Source organism: Tympanuchus pallidicinctus, unplaced genomic scaffold (genome assembly GCF_026119805.1).
Source record: "Tympanuchus pallidicinctus isolate F22 unplaced genomic scaffold, pur_lepc_1.0 scaffold32, whole genome shotgun sequence".
In the NCBI taxonomy this organism is placed as follows: domain Eukaryota; kingdom Metazoa; phylum Chordata; class Aves; order Galliformes; family Phasianidae; genus Tympanuchus; species Tympanuchus pallidicinctus.
Window position 1 is genome coordinate 1,407,710 of NW_026294750.1, and position 18,849 is coordinate 1,426,558.

The window sequence follows — 18,849 nt, forward strand, 5'->3', positions numbered from 1 at the left end:
ATGGTGTGGGACAGCGATATTCCAGTAAGAATGTTATGTCCTCTCCAGAACAGCATTTCTGCAATATTTGTGTGAATAACCAGTTATCTGAAAGGTCAGGGAGCGGGCAGGATCCTGACTGTCCTCAGTCCTCCAAATAATGACCTCCTGTTCTGTCGCGGGGGAGGCAATGAAAACTATGAAATGCTTTGAGTGTGATCACATAGGCTCTGTCACAATAGCAGAATATGGTAAGCGTGGCAACCACCTGCCAGTCAGCACAGGAGGGATGGAAGAAGAACAGTGAAAAACACAGTATTTTGGAGCCAAGGAAAAAAAAATACAAAACACGTAATTGGAGCAGAGTGGGGCTGTGCACCTCTGTGGCCTTAAAGCATGGACAAAGGTCATAAATCTGATCTTTACCATGAATGACAGCATGACCAGGAAAAACTGTAGCCCTGAAACTGACCTTCAAGCAATCTTGGGAGCTGTGGTCCTTCTGCAGCCAGCTGACTGTGCTATACCTTCAAGCCATTCTTACCATTCAGCCTCTGGAATCTGGAGATCACCAGAGGGACTGAGGTAGGTGAGGGGTATTTTGGGTGCAGCTGTGTGCCCAACTCGATGATCTTTAGAGCACCTGACCAGGCTGTAGCAGGAAGTTGCCAAGCTGAGGTGGATTCAGCGGTAAGAGAGATTGACTGGTGCTTGGAACCCGAAAGGGGTGATCGTGTTAGAAAGGTGCAGCTGAGGACCCAAGTCATTACTGATGGCATTAAAAAAAAGCAAAGGGTCTTTGAAATTGGAGGCTCTTTGCTGAGAGGCACTGGACCCATCTGGATAACCTCTCTAGAGGGGTTTTCTGCCTGCTGGGAGCCTGCAACCAGAACATCAAGAAGAGGATACCAGGTATGATAAAGCTGAACCACTGCTATCCCCTCCTGGCCTTTCAAGACCAGGAAATTAAATATCAAACAAGACATGAAGCCCCTTGGGAAGATGCTGAAGGGATTGGGAGTGCAGGTAGTGTTCTCAGTCCTCCCACTTGGAGACTGGGCAGAAGGAGAACGGATCAGCTGAATGACTGGCTGTGGGTGGAGGCACGCCAATGGCGATGGGTTCTGAGATCTGGGACACACCTTCATAAACCAGGAATGTTGGTGTGGGATGGGACACAAGTGACTGGGAGGACGAGGTAACAAGCTGTCTGGGCTCATCACCAGGGCTTTAAACTAGTTCTGCTGGGGGAAGGGGATGTGCTGCTGAGTGACAGAGAAGACCCATGGAATGCTGTCACCTTAGGAAAAACATCAGATTTGTCCTGGAGGTTTGTGGGAGAGCTCTCTAGGGAGGTGAGGCATCCCAAAGCCCAGCTGACGTGCCTCCATGATGCACACAGCATGGCAAATAAGCAAGAGAAGTTAGAAAGCATGGCGTGCTTGGAAAACTGTGATCTTACTGCTGCCAAAGGAACGTGGTGGGATGGTTCATATAACTGGAATGCCACCACTGAGGGCTGTAAGGTTTATAGAAGGGATAGGCAAGGTAGGATGGGTGGGGGAGTTGCCCTCCATGTTAAATGTGGATAGACTGCAAGGAGCTCCCTCTGAGTAACAATCAGGACCAGGTGGAGAGCCTATGGGTTAAGATAAGATAACTTAATGATCCTTAAGGTCCCTTCCAAGCTAAGCCATTCTATGATTCTACGAAAAAGACACTACCTGTGTCCCCAGAGTGAAACACAAAGAGCTGTCATTACAAGCTCTATGAGTTGCTGTAACAAATCTGGACTTGATTAAAGATGCTACTGGTAAACATTGCGCTAGTCATTATGGGGTGGTGAGAGGTTATTTAGTCCTGTAGATACTGCTGTGATCTATTCTGTGCTTATCACTTCAATTGATTTTGTGCTTCCAAGACTGCAACTAGGCTTCTGGTTCATCCTGCATGACGGTAAACTGTTATTACTGACATTACTGACATCAGTACTGACAGTACTGATACTGCTATTCATAAAATAAGGGGTCCAAAAAAGAGTGGGGAAAAAAAGAGTGAAAAAGACTCCACAGAGGAGTTAATAAATCTTTTTTTATTGAATTCATGCCCATAGCTGTCACCCAGCTACAGATGGGCTGAGAGAGAGCTTTTGAACAATTGATGTGTACAGACCCTGTTAAAGTGGCTCCATACTTATGGGATTTCAGTATATAGATGAAGGAATACAAAACTCACGTGACAGTTGCTAACAAATGCTACAGCAATTTTTCTACAGCACACCAGCGTCAAATAATTGAATAATGAACAGAACAAAACACAGGAAAGCATTTTTAACACTGTTGCTGACACTCCAGAGGCTTAGCCTTCCAAACTGCAGTGGAACAATACATCTTTCTTAAAGAGCTTCTGATTGCATAAATGAAAGTAACTTTTGTGTCATGTGTCAGAGATGGGTGAACAGTCATGGAAAAGTCTTCAATGTTAAAAGTCTTCTATGATTCTATGGTGAAGGTATCTTAGCACTTTCCAAATCATACCAGCGATGCCTTCAATCAATGCTTCCATCACCTAACATGGCACTCATCCTTGCACCACTGCTGCTATTGCAGTTTAGCTTTTAGGTTTTGTATTGACGTGTCTGAAATCCTGCTGCATCTGCACTGCTGAGTTATGCCGAAAGCCTGGAGTGCCAAGAGTCCATTCTAACCTTCAGTCTTGCCATCAGGTTATAATCTGTTGAGCCTTGCCCTGATTATTTTCATTTCAGTTGCAATATAGACAGGAGGTTTTGACACTGACAGAGGAAGAGCCTGGTTATAAAACAGGGGCACACTTTCCCCATACGATTCCTTTCATCATGACACTGATGCATTATCTAATCCCTTATTCAAACATGATTAAGAGAAGCACTGTAGATGCCACACCCTTAGAATAATTTCTTCAGTAAGCAACATCTTTCACTGGAGCAATTAATACCATTGTCAGAGATCTTTCTTGTAGAGATTGAAATCACTGTGTATTGTATTTTTATTTTTCTCTGTCTTCTAGAGGAGTTTCACTGTCTTCTAGAAAAGTCACTTCTGGCAAGAATAAAAATCACAGAATCATAGAATGGCTTGGGTTGGAAGGGGCCCCAAGGATCATCAAGTTCCAACCTCCCCAGAAGCAGGGCCACCAGCCTCCAGATCTGGCACCAGCCCAGGCTGCCCAGGGCCCCATCCAACCTGGCCTTGAACACCTCCAGGGATGGACGGGGCATCACAGCCTCTCTGGGCAGCTGTTCCAGCACCTCACTGCTCTCTCTATGAAGAACTTTCCCCTGACATCCAACCTCAATCTTCCCTCCTTGAGCTTAAAACCATTCCCCTCGTCCTATCAGTGTCTACCCTTGTAAAAAGCTGATTCACCAACATTATAAGGGTTGCAAGAGTCATTGGACCTGACATGTGATCTTAAATTCCAGCACTTTAAAGATTGTTCACTGACACTTCAACCAAGCTACTTTTCAAAAAGTAAACAGGAACTAGCAGAAACTAAGGAACACTGAATGTTGTAGCCCGAAGTGGAGGAAACTATGGAAGAATATGGAAGAACCATTATACAGCAGTTTAATACTTAAAGAAAACAATCCAGCAGAACACCTGGAAGCACACAGAGGGACTTGAAATTAAGAAAATACAAGACAGAATTATCCAGGTTCTAATGTGGCCTGGAGACAGTACTCACAGGTTTCAGACAGTACAGGAGAGTAACTACATGACCAAAATTGTTTAAAACTGCCAACATTAGCTGCACATCCTTACTGTTTGTGGCTTGGAAGTCACAAGTTGGTATTTCAAATAAACAAAGGTAAGGTTCACATGCAGCTGAGAACAGAAGACAACATCCTAATCATGGCAACAGCAAACAAGAAGGGGCTTTGTAGATATCTGCAGGTGTTCTCTGTCTCTGCAGGACAGACTGGTGACTAAAGATGGAAATCCAGTTCTCTCAACCTAGAAAGGCAAATTCTCCTTCAAAATGCATTCCCAAAGCTGAGCACTGAAACCAAAAACATTTGGTAAGAGCTATTGCTAGCCTGAAGTAAACAGCTTTTCAGATGTTTGAAGCAAGTTAACAGATGATAAAACTGAGAGCAATTAGGCACCATTTCCATGTCTTCTAACATGTGTCTCTTGCCACCCATCTTGCCAACTGCAGGAGTGTCACTGAGCTGTAAAAGCTAAGCAAGAAAACTGAAAATATACTGCTCCTGTTCTGTTTTGCCATAAGACTGCTAGCTACTGGATGACACAGAAACAGCTGCTAAATGGAACGCCTTGCAAGGCTGACCCTTCTCAGTTATCTTGCAGGCTTGAGATATGAAAGTGACCACATGGTAAGTAAACAGTGGTTTACTCTCATTTTATTTCTTTTAATGGGACTGGAAGTGAGCACACATCCATCCACAGATGGCACATACATGGCTATAGTAATGCTCTTTCAAAGAATATGCACGTTTCTGAAAAAAAAGTTTGTTGGTGGTTGTTTTGATTTGTTTCCTTTTTATTTGTCTGAAGAAATAAAGTAGCTACGAGGGTCAGAAATGTTTCTGGGCTGAGTCCAATTCCTTTCCTGACTTTTTTTCCCATGACATTCTACCCAGGGTTGTTCAAACTGGAAATCAGTAGTTCTGTGGTTTACTCATACCAAAAAAAAAAAAAAAAAAAAGGGAGCTCTGGTACTTTTTTAGCATATATTACTAAAAGGGTTCAAGAGTACCCTCCGTCATGTGGCTTTGGCTGTTCATAAACATTGCTCTGACCAGTGGGGGAAAATTTAGATATTTCTCAGAATGATTTGTTGCCTTCTCATGACAGTTGCAATTTCAGACTGGATTGGATCCAGTGGGAAAATGTTTAGACAGAATACTGCACCAAACAACACTCCTGAGAGCTGTGCCCGTGGTGAGCCTGTAACAGAAAGTAAGTTTATAGGAAGATATTAAACAAAAATACATCATGCTATGACTGCATGTTGCAGGGTAAAAGGCCCATTCATTGGGAGTAACACCCCAAAGGGACTTCAGGCAAGAAAAGCTGAGCACCACACAAACACGAAGTCATTCTGTGGTCTGTGACACCACCAAATCATGTACAGTGACTGTAGTGAAAGAGATAACAAAAAGGAAAAATGAGGGACATGGAGAGACTAGAAAAGGCAGATATCTCATGCAAACCTTTCCCTCCATGACCCCTTAAATTTTGGGTTTCAGGAGCGCTCAGGAAATATTTAGCTAAAAAAAACTCCTTCAGCAGGCCATGCCAGCTCCGAGCACACAGAAAATGTCTGTGTGTAGCCAACAATATCCTTGCAATCAAAGGGAACCAGTGAAAGTGAGAAGATTCTTGCACAGAGGCCTGGAGGTTGCTCAATATGACTCAGCAATGTTGCAATGGGATATTTTTATATCCCTGGACAAGAAGGAACATACAAACGGTAGAAGCTCAATGGCTGCTTAAAAGAATTTAGTTAACCTACTTCAGTAACTAAATTATAGATTTGGCTTTTGAAGATCATTAATTACATGTGTAACATCCTTACCCTCCAGAACGTAGCATCTTTTGGAGTGACAGGGTACTGGAATGGGCTGCCCAGAGGGGTGGTGGACTCTCCTTCTCTGGAGATATTCAAAACCCATCTGGATGCTTTCCTATATAATCCAATGTAGGCAACTGCTTTAGCAGACTGTTGGACTGGGAGATCTCCAGAGGTCCCTTCCAGCCCGTATGGTTCTATGATTCTGTTATCATGATTATGAATTTATTTCCAGAGCATCAAATAATTTTATTTTTTCTTTTTCAAGAAAAGCACATTTTTAAACAGGCTCACTCTAGAGGATTTGTTCATTACATCTTTGGAAACTGTAGTGGAAATGCTAAGTCACAGCCTGAAGCACTAATTGAGCACCTGGTGGGAAGGCAGGGCCAACCCAGGGGAGCTCAGCTGCATGCAGTGCACCTGAGTGACTGGAGTCAAGATCCACCCTTCCCAGATCTCATTTAAGGGTCAGGAGTGGAGGTGAGGATATCTTTTGTTGGAGATCCCTACCTACCAGAGGCCTTTTAAAGGTAAGCAACTCTCTTTTTTTGTCTTTTTTTTTTTTCTCTTTCATTTCTCCACCCATGGCTGTTGCGTTTTGTTTGCTGTAGCCAAAGGCTTTGCAGCCCTGCTACTATCATCCCATTGTAGCATTACAGAAACAAACATCTGCTCAAAAATAAGAGGTGATGTTATTCATCCATTCAGGGCAGCACAGTCAAGGGTCTATATTATATAAACAGGGAACGATGAGGTGCAAATGCATCACCCTTCAGTCCTCTATTTCCAATATGGCCAAACTGGATACTTAGAGAAAACAAGCCAATGTATGTTCTTAGCTAATAGCTGGTAAAGCTTTAGGTACGACTGAAGCCCCAAACTAAAGAGCAGACTAAAACACCAACCAATCCGAAGAATAGCATAAACAGCATGTATCTTGCCACTCAATAAAGAAATGTCTTTGTCTTCTACAGGAAGACAAAAAGCAAAAAAAAATTGCTGTTAAATCTCAGAATCTATGAAAAAGGGAGGATTACATTGGAAAAAAATCTCTCTAGCCAGCAACAGCATCATTAAATTGTTCTAATCAAGAGAGCTTCAAGGTTGCCAAGAATCAGCTGCAAATCATTATTCATGAAGTTATGGGTGTAATCTCACACTAACAGATTTGATAGGCCTCTGGAACTCACAGACCACAAATATTTAGGCGAATCTTGGGCTTCTGGAACAGAGTGAAAACAATCCGAACACAATATTGATTGCTGTGCTGTAACCAAAAGTTGTATTCATTCGTAACTGAAATGGAGCTTGAGGATGCATTATTTCTATCAGGAGTCTGGGAAATGCACGTTTGGGGAAAAAAAAATGCACCTAAACAGTGGAAACAGGTCACCAGGAATTATAAAGGACACAGCATTGTGTGTTCAGTTGCATGACACAGGCCTACTCTTACAGGAGGTAAAATGTTGCAGAAGGTAACCAACTAAGAATCCACACAACCTCTCATGATGTTTTTTGCCATGCAATACATCATTACAATCATCCATTACATGAATAGTATATACCACAGGCCTTATATTCTGTCACACCTTTGATATCTCTGCTATTAACCACCTTGAGCCATATCAGTAGGTATGTGAGGAATGTCAACATATTGTATCAACAAATGATGGTGTTTAATTGACAGGGCAACCTTCTTCCATTTTTAATAATGGTGGGTGCCATTCACACTGCAGCACACACCATGCTGCATGCTGTTACGATGCAAATTGTATTGGAACACCAACATGCAGAATTCTGATTGCTGGACCAGAAGGCAGCACAGCTACTTGCTGTTCACTACTGTGGAATGTAGTCCAAATAAGTACCAAAATTGATTATTATGTTAATCTTATACCTGACATTTGTTTGGACATATGGTGTATATACCACTCTTTTCACTCTCCCTTGCTTTAACATTTCATCATCTTCAATTTACATATATCAATCATTGAAGTTTATATTTCAAGAACATATGTCTTCCTGGCCTTTGAAAATCACCAAGAAACACTTTACTCCCACAGTGCAGACCCACGTTGTCTGAAGTATATTTGCATGTTATATTAATAGAATTCAGAAGATTGCGCTACAAAATTCCTAAAAGAGAATCAGCCAAAGTTAGACTTGGCATCTGCACAAATCTCAGCTATTTTTTAGAATACTTTGACAACACTCATGTTATTGTCTCTCGGTTCAATTTTTCTGCTCATGTATTCCCCAAAGAAGGAAAGAGTGGTATTCCTGTTCTCTGAATAAGGACACATCTTTCTTAGAGTGATTTCATTATTTATTTTTCCTTCTCCTTGAGCTGCTGGATCCCCTAACTCTTGTTCTTCCACACAAGGGCACAGAAGTCATCCTACTGCTACCAAGTCAAAGAAATTACAACAAAATTTTACTGGTAGAGGAGACATGACTTTTCAATTCTCGTTTTTTTAGCTAGATGATGAAAAGAAAGTCTTCAGAGCTCACAGAAAGTCTGTTAACTATGTACAATTCAGTGACACGAAAGACCTGAGTTCAGTGCTGACATGAGCTGTGTTGCAGTGCACGCTCCCAACTCCACAGGGCACAATTCTGTCTCACGCATGCAGCCAGAGACAAAATAAATGTGAGGCATAACCAGAGTTATGCTCCTATAAAGCTGTCTCTGGAGAAACTCCGCAGTCATTAGAGAACATGTTCATCTTTCTCCATTTGATCTTTTCTGCAACATGCTTTTTGTATTACTCCTCAAGTTTTACTTCCATCTGATATCAGCTTTTGATTAGAAACTTGTAAGTTGAACTACAGCAGTTTGATGCAAAGAACTGAGCTGCTTCCAAGCCATTTTTTTTCCCTGAAACATCTCAGTTCAGTTCTTTTTTTTGTTGTATCCCTGCCTACACTGAAAACTGCATTCTTAGTAAATACTTTGCAACTCTTGCAAAGAGCAAAAATCCCTCATCTCTGCAAACAAAGGAGGGTTCTGTTACCCTAAAAGAAACAAACCTTACAAAAAAAAGAGGACGCTGCTTCTAAAACATTTGCTACCCAAAGTGTCGTGTCACTGGACAAACCCAGCCGAAACAAAACTCTTTAACACCTATGTAGTATTAAGAAGTAGACACTACTTTTCACTACAGCACTGGATCCAAGGGGGATGTTTCCACCTAATGCATACACTGATAGAGCAAAGGTACATCCTTCCTGTACATTAAGTTATGCACTGCAAAACTGTGCCTTTGGAGAGAGGTCTGCGGTCATCTTGAGATTTCAACCCCACGTCTCCTATGTGCACTCTTTGGTCAGTTCACATCTCTCTTCCTGCAGGTTAGATAGGCATGCTAATTGACTGCATGTTTCCCCTTCAAGATACTCCCAGAAGACAAGACCAGTCATACCTACAATTATAGGGAAGCTAAATTGCTAGGTTTCTCAAGCAGGATACAATGCACACTTAAAATGCTGTTCAACAAAAGCTTCAGTCCACAGCTCATTGCAGCACCAACAAAACAACACCCAAATTACTGCTCAGAAAGAAAAGATACAAAATGTTCACTAATAAGCATAGTCTAGATGAGAAATCCATGTCCTTCCATGCACTGGACTGAGAGAAGCAGGCAATTTTCAGTTGTGTATCTAGGCTGTTGGATGGTGCATTTTCACCTCTGGATCACAATTACAACTTCAAAGCAATAAAACAGCATATTGAGTCAGACCAAGGGCTGGTCTGCATAATCACATTCAATTCTAAATCATCTGTGGGACTGTATTAAGTGATTCAGGGTAGTGAAAACAAGTTGTTAGTTTTAAAAAGAAATAAAGCAATGAAGGTAATGATTCCTGCTAGCAAACAAGCCACAGAGTGAAATAGGAGTGCTGCCATCCACTTTTCATGTATGAGGAAAGAAGAATGTCTTGCTGCAGATGCCAGTTCTGTTCCTTAGGATGCTATTGGGTTATGCCTGGAAACTGCTAATGAGTTTGGTGCAAAAACACTGGATGGGGCACATGACTTCTCCTCACTATGGGCGTATCAATCTAATTTATCTACCGAATTACCACTGCCTACAGCACACCTGTACAAACCTGATAACTGGAGTCCTTCCTCTTTGTTTGCCCAATGCTGTCTTTAAACTTTAAAATCACTCCCATTTAAAAGTTCCATTCGCTTTCAGAGGTTTTTCTTAATCACTGCTTTTAATGAAATAGGGGGATTCTTATCCCACAGGCCAAACTACACGGCTTGGGTCTGCCCACAGCCTAAAGGTAACTTCTGGCACCCTAAAGGTTAAGAATGCAGACAAACAGGTTCTCCTGCATACAGCTCCAAACCATTTATGAGGTTATTACAATCTGACATATTTTATTACCCATGTGCTCTCAATTCTAATTACAACAGAACTGAAAAAAAAACAAACAAAAAAACCAAAACAACCAACACCCTGCAAGACACTGCAGAAAGGCCAAAAGCTGAAAAAACACGAAGGATTCAAGTTATCAGGTTTGTACAGGTGTGCTGTAGGCAATGGTAACTCAGTAGACAGATTAGATTGATGTGTCTGTTTTGAAGAGTATTGAGGTGCCCCATCCAGTGTTTTTGCACCAAACTCATTAGCAGTATCCAGGCATAACCCAATAGCATCCTAAGGAACAAAACTGGCATCTGCAGCAAAACATTCTTCATCTTTCCTCGTACATGGAAAATGGATGGCAGCATTCCTATTTCTCTTTGTGACTTGCTTGTTAGCAGGAATCAGATCAAAAACACATCTTGCATATGAATGGAATTCAGTGAGATCGGACGTGGCTCGTGGATCCTGTGAGGGCTTGTTCTGCAGCCCTCAGTCACTCCAGCAGAGCTTTCTCCCCTGCACAGTTTTTCTTTGCTACAGAAATGCCATGTATGCATGTCAGACGATCAAGCAATGTGGCCAACCTCAAGCTGCTAGGCAGAGGAAAAACTCGGACTCTGACTTGATATTCATGAGACCCAAGTACAAGAAAGCCAAAAAGGATAAGCTAGCAATAATTTTTTCAGAAGCTTTTCCCAACTCTGAATTATTTAACCAAACAACGGCAAAATGGCAGCCAACTAACAACGTGTTTGCCAACATAGGCAACTTAAGCGGCTCCCACTACAACTCTTGCATCCTTCTCTGATCAAAAAATCACGTTTTCATGTTTGTGTGTGACACTAGGCTTAAACTAGATGGAAAAGATTGAAGACCAAGGAGAGAGAACCAGGCCCAACCTCTGTGGGGAAGACCCCAGGCCTTGCAATAAGGCAGCAGCAGGCACATGAGGCTGCTGCTGGCCCATAAGTTTCTCCAGCAGACCTATGCTATGAGATGATCCCACCACCCCCCAACTCCTGGCAGGTGCTGCTCGTGACCTCTCTACCACAGCCCTCAATCAAATCAGATGGGAAATAAACACCCTCTGAACTGTCCCAAGGCCCTGCTTGACTTGTGAAGATGATTTTTGTAACTGCTACTTCAGCACTGCTGCTCTGGTGCTCCTGCACCATGATGGTGGGAACTGGGAGCTTTCAGTAGCAGGAAACCTGCATGAGCTGAGAGGGGCGTTCAGTGGGAACCTATGAGAACAGGGGATCCACATCTGGCTGAGGATGAAGATGCAGTAGATCCATACACTGAAGAACAAATGAAATTACTGAGGGAGGAGTGTAAGGAATAAAGGAGAGGAACCAGACTGGGAGAGAGACAGAGCAGGAACATCACAGTGATGGCAGAGCTGAGGGAGCTTGAAATTAAGGTATGAAAGATAGGAGGATGAGGTATGAAAGGACGGAGGCTAGAGGTTGTTTGTGAGACAGGAAAAGATCCCTAGATCAGCCAGCAGTTGCTGTACTACAGGGTGTGTGCATTTAGCAGATATTTCACAGATGATATAAAGGAGAGGTGACTGATGCATCAGGTCTCAGTCCTTTGTATGAAACCTGACTCACCAGGAGGCCTGTAATTGCTCAAAATCTCTTATCCCTCGCAGCTTGTAGCTTCACTTCACTGGCAACTGGGAGTGAAGATGCTGGGGATTAGATTTCAGCTGCGTCTGCTGTCAAGGCATAAGGAGAACTGTTTGAAACCCAGCCAGATCAGTACTGCTTGCTCTGTGGACAGCTGCCAATTTTCATGCAAAGTATGTTCGACACGTACATTACCATCATTTGCTTGAAATGAATTTGTAGTTCTGCTGTGCAGCTACATCTGGAGCCAGTGGGATGCACAAGGCACAGAGAATGCACAGGGAGTGGCTGTGCTGTGGGTCCAAAGCTCCAAAACTGCAACCCCAAAATGGAGGAGGGGGCTCAGATGGGGAGGCTTTGATCTGAGAGAGTTGTAAACCTGCTCTGAATATCCGCTATGTAAATAAAACTGCAGGCAGTGCACAGGTTAACGTGGGAGGGAGAAGGAGCTGCAAATGGGAAAGGTAAATACAAGATCTTAATCTGCTAAAGCTTTATCAGCACCTGTGCACGCTCCTGTCGAGTTAGAAGCCATTGCCCACAGTGCTGTTCCGTGATACGGATTGTCCATACATACAGAATCACACTGTATGTGCTTTATTAAAGCCATGCCGTTTTCTGAAAGCATCTCTTGTTCTAGAAAACAAAGAAAACATCAGGCAACACAGAACCTACAAAACGTGAACACTGATTACTCAAAATATATTTTTAATGAGGCCGCATCTATAAATTAAGAGCTGACCCATTTGCTCAGAACACTTACGTCTCGAGTTGTGGTCTCTCAATGAGAGCTCATGGTGCCAATAAGAAAAGATTACATATGGCAATGTACACCAAATCCCCCACAGGAGGCTATGGGGGAACATCACTTGTTCTACCAACACAGTGCCTAGAAGTCCAACTCATTCCCATGCTGAATTCTGTCCGCTGCTGCTCCTGTGTAAGCATTCTGCTGTTCTGGCCTTTAATTAATTAGTTTAGAAGGAACAGCTCAAGTGCCCTCTAGTGTAGCTTCAGAATACCTTAATCCATGCCCCTCTCACTTTGTGAGGCTCAATAAGGGCTTGGAACATTTGCACAGGTCCATGCAGTGTGTCACATTAGCCACTGTGAGCAACTTGAATGAATGGTGATTGACTGTGAATTTTTTTTCTGGAAAGCTGCTGAGTGGCAGCTATGACTGGCTTTATAGGCAGTTACCTGCTTTATTCCTGAAATGCACAACAGCAATGTTTGTTATACGCTTCTGATCTTTTCTTCATTCTGTTTATCAATTAATGCTGTTGCTGGGTTTAGTGTTCTTCATATAGACCTTAACGGGTTTACAATATCACAATCCTAGAAAAAAAAGTATAGTCCTACTTACTTTTTTCAGTATTTTTGTCTTTCCAAATATGTGATTTATATTTATTGAAGCATCTCGCAGAGTGAAATTCTCAGAACTGACTTGAAAGAAATGCTCCATATACAAACATGCATTCTGGTCATAGCAATGGTCAATCTACGTTTTTGGTAGCTGACAGTAAATGCTTAAAGAAACAGCATAAGAATGCAAGTATAAGAATAGGTGGAGTACTTTCCTAGCATCTGGAACCTAGTGATGTTTGTTTTAAAAAGTGAAACGGGAGAAAAAAATTAAAGTGAGAACAGAGGAAATAAAGGACAGCTATCCAGCTGTGGAATGATTTATGTGGAAAAATCCTGCAGTTTGGCTCATCCTTACACAAACAAACTTAAACGTTGGAACTGAGTCTCAAATTCTTCCCTCCAGTTCACAAGATGGTAACAAAACCCCGATACCTTTTCCCCTGCTTTTGCTAACCACGTATTCCTATTCCACTTTCAATGCCTTTTTCTATTACTTCTAAGACCTGGGAAAATCCCAGAATCTATTTAAAATTATGGCAACTTTCCAATCAGAAGTAGCAGCTGTAGCTGGGACCAGCAGCTCTCCCTTTCAGAAATTGTATTCTGTTGTACAAATACAGTACCTCAGTATATCATCAATGCATTTCCTCTCTGCTTCGTATCTTCATTCCTTATCCTTTCATACTTTTCCCTGCAGTCCTGCACACACTCACTTTTAACGTAGTGTGTGTGCCCACATGCTAACGTGTCCTTTGCAGCACTGTTTTCCCCTTACATCATTGTGTAGCTCTCTAAAGAACACATTCTTGCCCACCCTGTAGTCCTTTCAAGTTCAGAAACAAGTGAATCTCCACACCAAAAGAATTTTGACTATCATTAAAGGTCATCTAGTGACTAATTATGAAAAACACCAAGTTAGACATGATGACTGTTTACAGAACGTCTGTTCTGATAACTGCTGGTCTTTTGAGGAACAGCCCAGCTATCCCACAGCCAGTGAGGGAAATCCATTGCGACTGAGTAATGTTCATAAAAGCAGGCTAGACTTTTTCTTTTTTAAAACATTTCCTTTATCAAAATGAACTTCAGCTGCTGGGTTTTGTTTACATGACTGTTATTCATAATGGCTTTCTCTGGTACGTTCGTATTCACCTATATACCTAAAATAAGTGTAAATTGTGACATCTTCAAGCCAGAACAGAAGAGCAGTGCCCAAGAAGGCACATAAAAGAAAAAGCAAATTAGATGCTATCATGTGTGGAATAAGGATGCACAGGAGATAGGACCAACTTAGCAAAGTATATCCCAGTGCATCAGTGATTTTCCACACTGCAAAAGTTTTAATTTAATAAAACCCAGTGAAGTATTGTATACTTTTGGAAGTGGAATCATTACCAGTATGCAGCCTGTAGAACACATTAAATAGCAGAGAAATAGCATTAAGAACGAATAAAGTCATTTACGGTAAACCTTTTGGACTGAAGATTCCTTGTAATGGAAACCATACCTTCTTTTAGACGCCCTGTGTCCAGATATTCCTCTGATGTAACACAGGCAGAGCTTTTGTATGCCAAGAGAAAAATAACATTACTATAATGAGAACACCCAAGCAGCTTCTTGGTCCCTCAGATATAACACTAATCAAATGCTACTAATAGTGCAGCTTTCCAACTCCAGAATATTGTCTATGTGCTCTAGAGGCAATAAAGAATGAAGCTTGTCACTAGAATATTAAGAAAAATAACAATGCCAGACATCTTCATCTCCTTTGTTGGTTTTTTTTTTTTCTATTTATCCAAGGAAATTAACAACATTGCATTCTTTATGACAGTAAAGAACACGTGTCCAGATATCCATCTGCCCTGGCTATTTCTCAGTGATGCTGAGCACCGTGTACAAATCACACATTATCTTCTGTTGCTGTAACCATTTGGCAAAATCAAAAAGGAAATGTCTGTACCTCCACCAGCTGCTATGTTAAAGCAGTTCTAGGGAGGCAGACACTTCTAAGGATTTCTCATGCTTACTCAGTTACTTCATCCACTGATATAATGAGATGCAAGCCCTGCAAGTATTAGTCAGTCCCTGCAGTTTATGGTCTTCATCTTCTGGATGGAATAATTGTTCTGCTGGAATAATTATGCCATCTGGAGGTAGGTCTGGACAGAATTCAGAGGCTGTTGGTGGGAACGTGCCCAGCAGGACGTCGCTCCTTCACTTCCTAGGAGCAGATCCAACTCGCAGACCTCACTGGTGGGACTGTTAGTTCTCATCAGCCTACAAATCACCACTCTCTTTTTTGTCAATAAACCAAAGCACAGAAAATATGTGGCCCTGATTTCACCACTCAATTCTCCTGTTTCACATTCCAGTCAGGATGCATTTTTGAAGGACCACAGAAATGTGCAGTTTAAAACCTGTCTAGTAAACTTCCTTGATCCTGAGGCACAGGCTTAGAATTTAAGTCACTTTCTTTTTTGTTGTTCTTGTTGCCTTTTGGAACAGTTTCATTTTCCTACTTGGCTCAAAGCATCTCAAATCCAGACAGCAGCAACAACACGTTGTATCCTGCGGTGCAAGTTGTGAGCTGGGGCCTTTGGGATCTCTGTGCTGACCGCATGAAATTCCAGGCAGTTACCCCATTCCTGGAAGGGCTGGAAATACTTGCAGTACCTCACAGTACCACAGATTCCTGCTGCTGAGGCAGCACAGGAACCCTGTGACTTTCCAGGCAAAGAGCAGAACTGCGCAGCTTCCTTTAGGTCATCACACACAGCACAGGGATTAGCAGAGCTTTCTCTAACAGACACTGCTAGGCCATTGTGAAATAAAACATAGAATCATAGAATCACTGAATTGCTCAGGTTGGAAAAAATCACATCCCTGAGCACCACATCCAGGCGGCTTTTAAACACATCCAGGGGTGGTGACTCCACCACCTCCCTGTGCAGCCCATTCCGGTGCTTAACAACCCTTTCTCTAAAGAAGTTTTTCCTGGTATCCAACCTAAACCTCCCCTGGTGCAACCTGAGGCCATTTCCCCTGGTCCTGTCACCAGTGAGAAGAGACCAGCCCCGCTCTGCTGCAATCAGGTATTGGAAGAGAGCAGTAATGTCTCCCCTCAGCCTCCTCTTCCCCAGACCAAACAGCCCCAGCTCCTTCAGTCTCTCCTCACAGGCCACGTTCTCCAAGCCCTTCCCCAGCCTCTCTGCCCTTCTCTGGACCTGCTCCAGCACCTCCATGTCCCTTCTGTACTGAGTGCTCCAGCACTCGAGGTGAGGCCTCACCAGTGCTGAGTACTGGGGCAGGATTACAAACCCCTCCTTTCTTTTGTATTAGATTACAATTCCCTAAAGAGAAGAACAGATTTGCCTGAAATGTGAAGGCTGCACAGCGCGAGACTGAGCTAGAAAATGTTCTCATGAACTTGTAATTATTCGTGAGGTCCCTGCAGCAGCCCAGTCTCTCCAGGAAACCTCCAGTTTCATGCTGGGCTTCAGTCTGGTTGTGCTACAGAACTCACGGTTGTGATCCCAGAATAAACAAACATAAAACAGCCAGAAGCTCCAGAACAGCCCTTTCATGGGTCACTGGGCATTGGGACAAAAGCACTGACTGCACCTCGAGGCATTCAGACTGCAAAAATGAGAGTTGTAACATCAGTCCTTAGCATTGAGAAGGCTTTGCAGACTGAAGTGTCACGGCAGCTCCCGAGGCAAAGCAAGTAAATAGACACATGTAGATCTATGGAAGGAAGGAGCGGGCTGTGTGCTCAGCTGGGGAAGGCTGGGAAAGTGCAGCTTCTTCTGATCTCCACAGCCCAGAGAGCCATTCCTGAGCTGCATTCTGAGACAGACGCAGAGTTGCCAGGCCCAGTGTTACTCAGGGGAATGGAAATGGTGAGATAGATGGCAATGGGATGATGCAAGCTTCAGTGTCCCTGTCAGAATGGGAGTCCAATATGGTGTCTGGGCTGTTTCCTTGGAGTTTGAAGTCAGATGAAAACGACATTCCATGAAAACGACACATTTTGCTAAGGGGAAAAAAATATGAAGAGAACCTCTCTTCATTTCTTGTCCTATGCTTCTCTGAAGGGTTATTTTGGGCCCTGAATGAGGACTTAGAGGCAAGCATGAATAAAAAGAGAGAAAGAACGACACTGTGCAGAGATAAGAAGCACAAATATGAAAGTTTTGCAGTTCCTAAATCACAAAATGGGTTTGTAAAACACTTAAGGAAGATTTCAGCACTAGAAATAACAGCATTGTGCCTTCCTAATCTCTCGAAGGTTAATAGCTTAGGACAGAACAGTTAGGAAAACAATGAAGCAGAGCAAGAGTAGGTCAGACCTGGAAGAAGAAAATGAAGAAAACTCAAGCCTGTAGGGAAACATTTTGAATGTTTTAATTCTAAAGTCAGCTTAGAGATTATCTTTACAGGATTAAAATCTCTGACTTTGTTGTAATAAATGAATTTAAACAGAACTTGCTCAAGCGAGGATGGTTTCCTATCTGTCATGACAAATAAAAGTGATATCAGATGTTTAGCAGTAGCTCAATATCTACTGCTACAGCTGGATAACACTTCTTTCCCAGCATGCTCTGTAAGGAGAAAATAACCAACAACAAATGGTCTTTGTCTGAGGATTTGCATAATTGTAAAACTAACTGCAAAGAAATGCCCACGCTAGAAAGCTGTTGCAAATACTCATATGCTTATTGCACCTAAGATACACTGTGTGAAAAGAAGGAAGGGAGAAGACACTTGGTAATAGGAGGCTATGCATAAAGCAAAGGCTGAGTGAGAAGCAGTGCATGGATTTTGAAGCTGGGCATGTTCAGGATGGAAATAAAATGCCAATCTTCACAATGTGAAATAATTTTGTGGGTTGTCTGAGCTGGAACAGGCTGCCAGGGAGGTGGTGGAGTCTCCTTCTTTGGAGATGTTCAAGACCTGCCTGGATGCCGACCTGTGCGACCTGCTGTAGGGAACTGCTTTGGCAGGGGGTTGGACTCGATGAGCTCTGGAGGTCCCTTCCAACCCCTGCAGTTCTGTGATTCTGTGATTCACAATTTGATAACCCTGTTCACAGGAGTATTATGAGATACCTTTTCTTTTTTCCCCTAAAATGATATTGATTTGTGCCATAATGCCCTGTGAAATAACACATTAGCCACTTGGTCAAAAATCACTAGGTAGGCAGAAATAGAAGAGGTGATATTAATAAATTTCGAGGCAGCACAGACACTGATGACCAGGAAAAAAAAAAAGCAGAGATCGTTAAGTAGGATGACAGATATTGGTAATTTAGGGCAAGAAACACATTGGATGTGAGATAGAAATCTACATACCTGAAGTAAGGCAGCCTTCCAAGTCGGTACAGCAGTACTGATATTGTGGGAGCGTCAGAATGGCAGCATTTCAGATCAGATGTCCTTTCTTTTTTGCTTTCTGCCGGGCTTTTTAATTTCTCCTTTCCTTTGTTTTCATTTCCTCGTTTGCAAAGTGCTGAGGCTTCTGTGACTTAGCTCTCGGTGCTGCTGCCTGGCATTGCAAGAACCGGCTGCTTCGACCACACAGGAATTGACAGAAGAGGGTGCTGCAGCATTGCAAAATGGAATAAGGAGAGGCATACAGCTCTGCGAGTCCTGAGCATCGATTTCTGAGGAGTAGATTGCAAAGAGACAGTTGGTTTCAATTCTGTGTTGTGACTGTGGTTCAGCTGCCATGCCGTACCCTGAGGTCCCATCCTGGAAGGGCTGCGGGGTCTGGGGCTGAGCTGGAAAAGCAGTGATGTTGGAGTTCCAGTAGGAACTGACCGTGTGCCCACTTGATGGAGAAATCATCAACGTGGAAGCTTGGGGGAAAAGGGCAAGATGTATATGCCACACACTCCTTGCCATTAAGTCTAT

General features: G+C 42.7%; 1 long non-coding RNA gene across 1 annotated transcript; it reads left to right on the top strand.

The window, feature by feature from the left end:
- The first annotated feature begins 348 nt into the window (after positions 1 to 348).
- Positions 349 to 4,942, top strand: LOC128088095 (uncharacterized). Its single transcript, XR_008210159.1, has 3 exons — positions 349 to 564; positions 4,180 to 4,357; positions 4,839 to 4,942. It is a non-coding gene; the product is annotated as an uncharacterized LOC128088095 (long non-coding RNA).
- Positions 4,943 to 18,849: the final 13,907 nt, after the last annotated feature.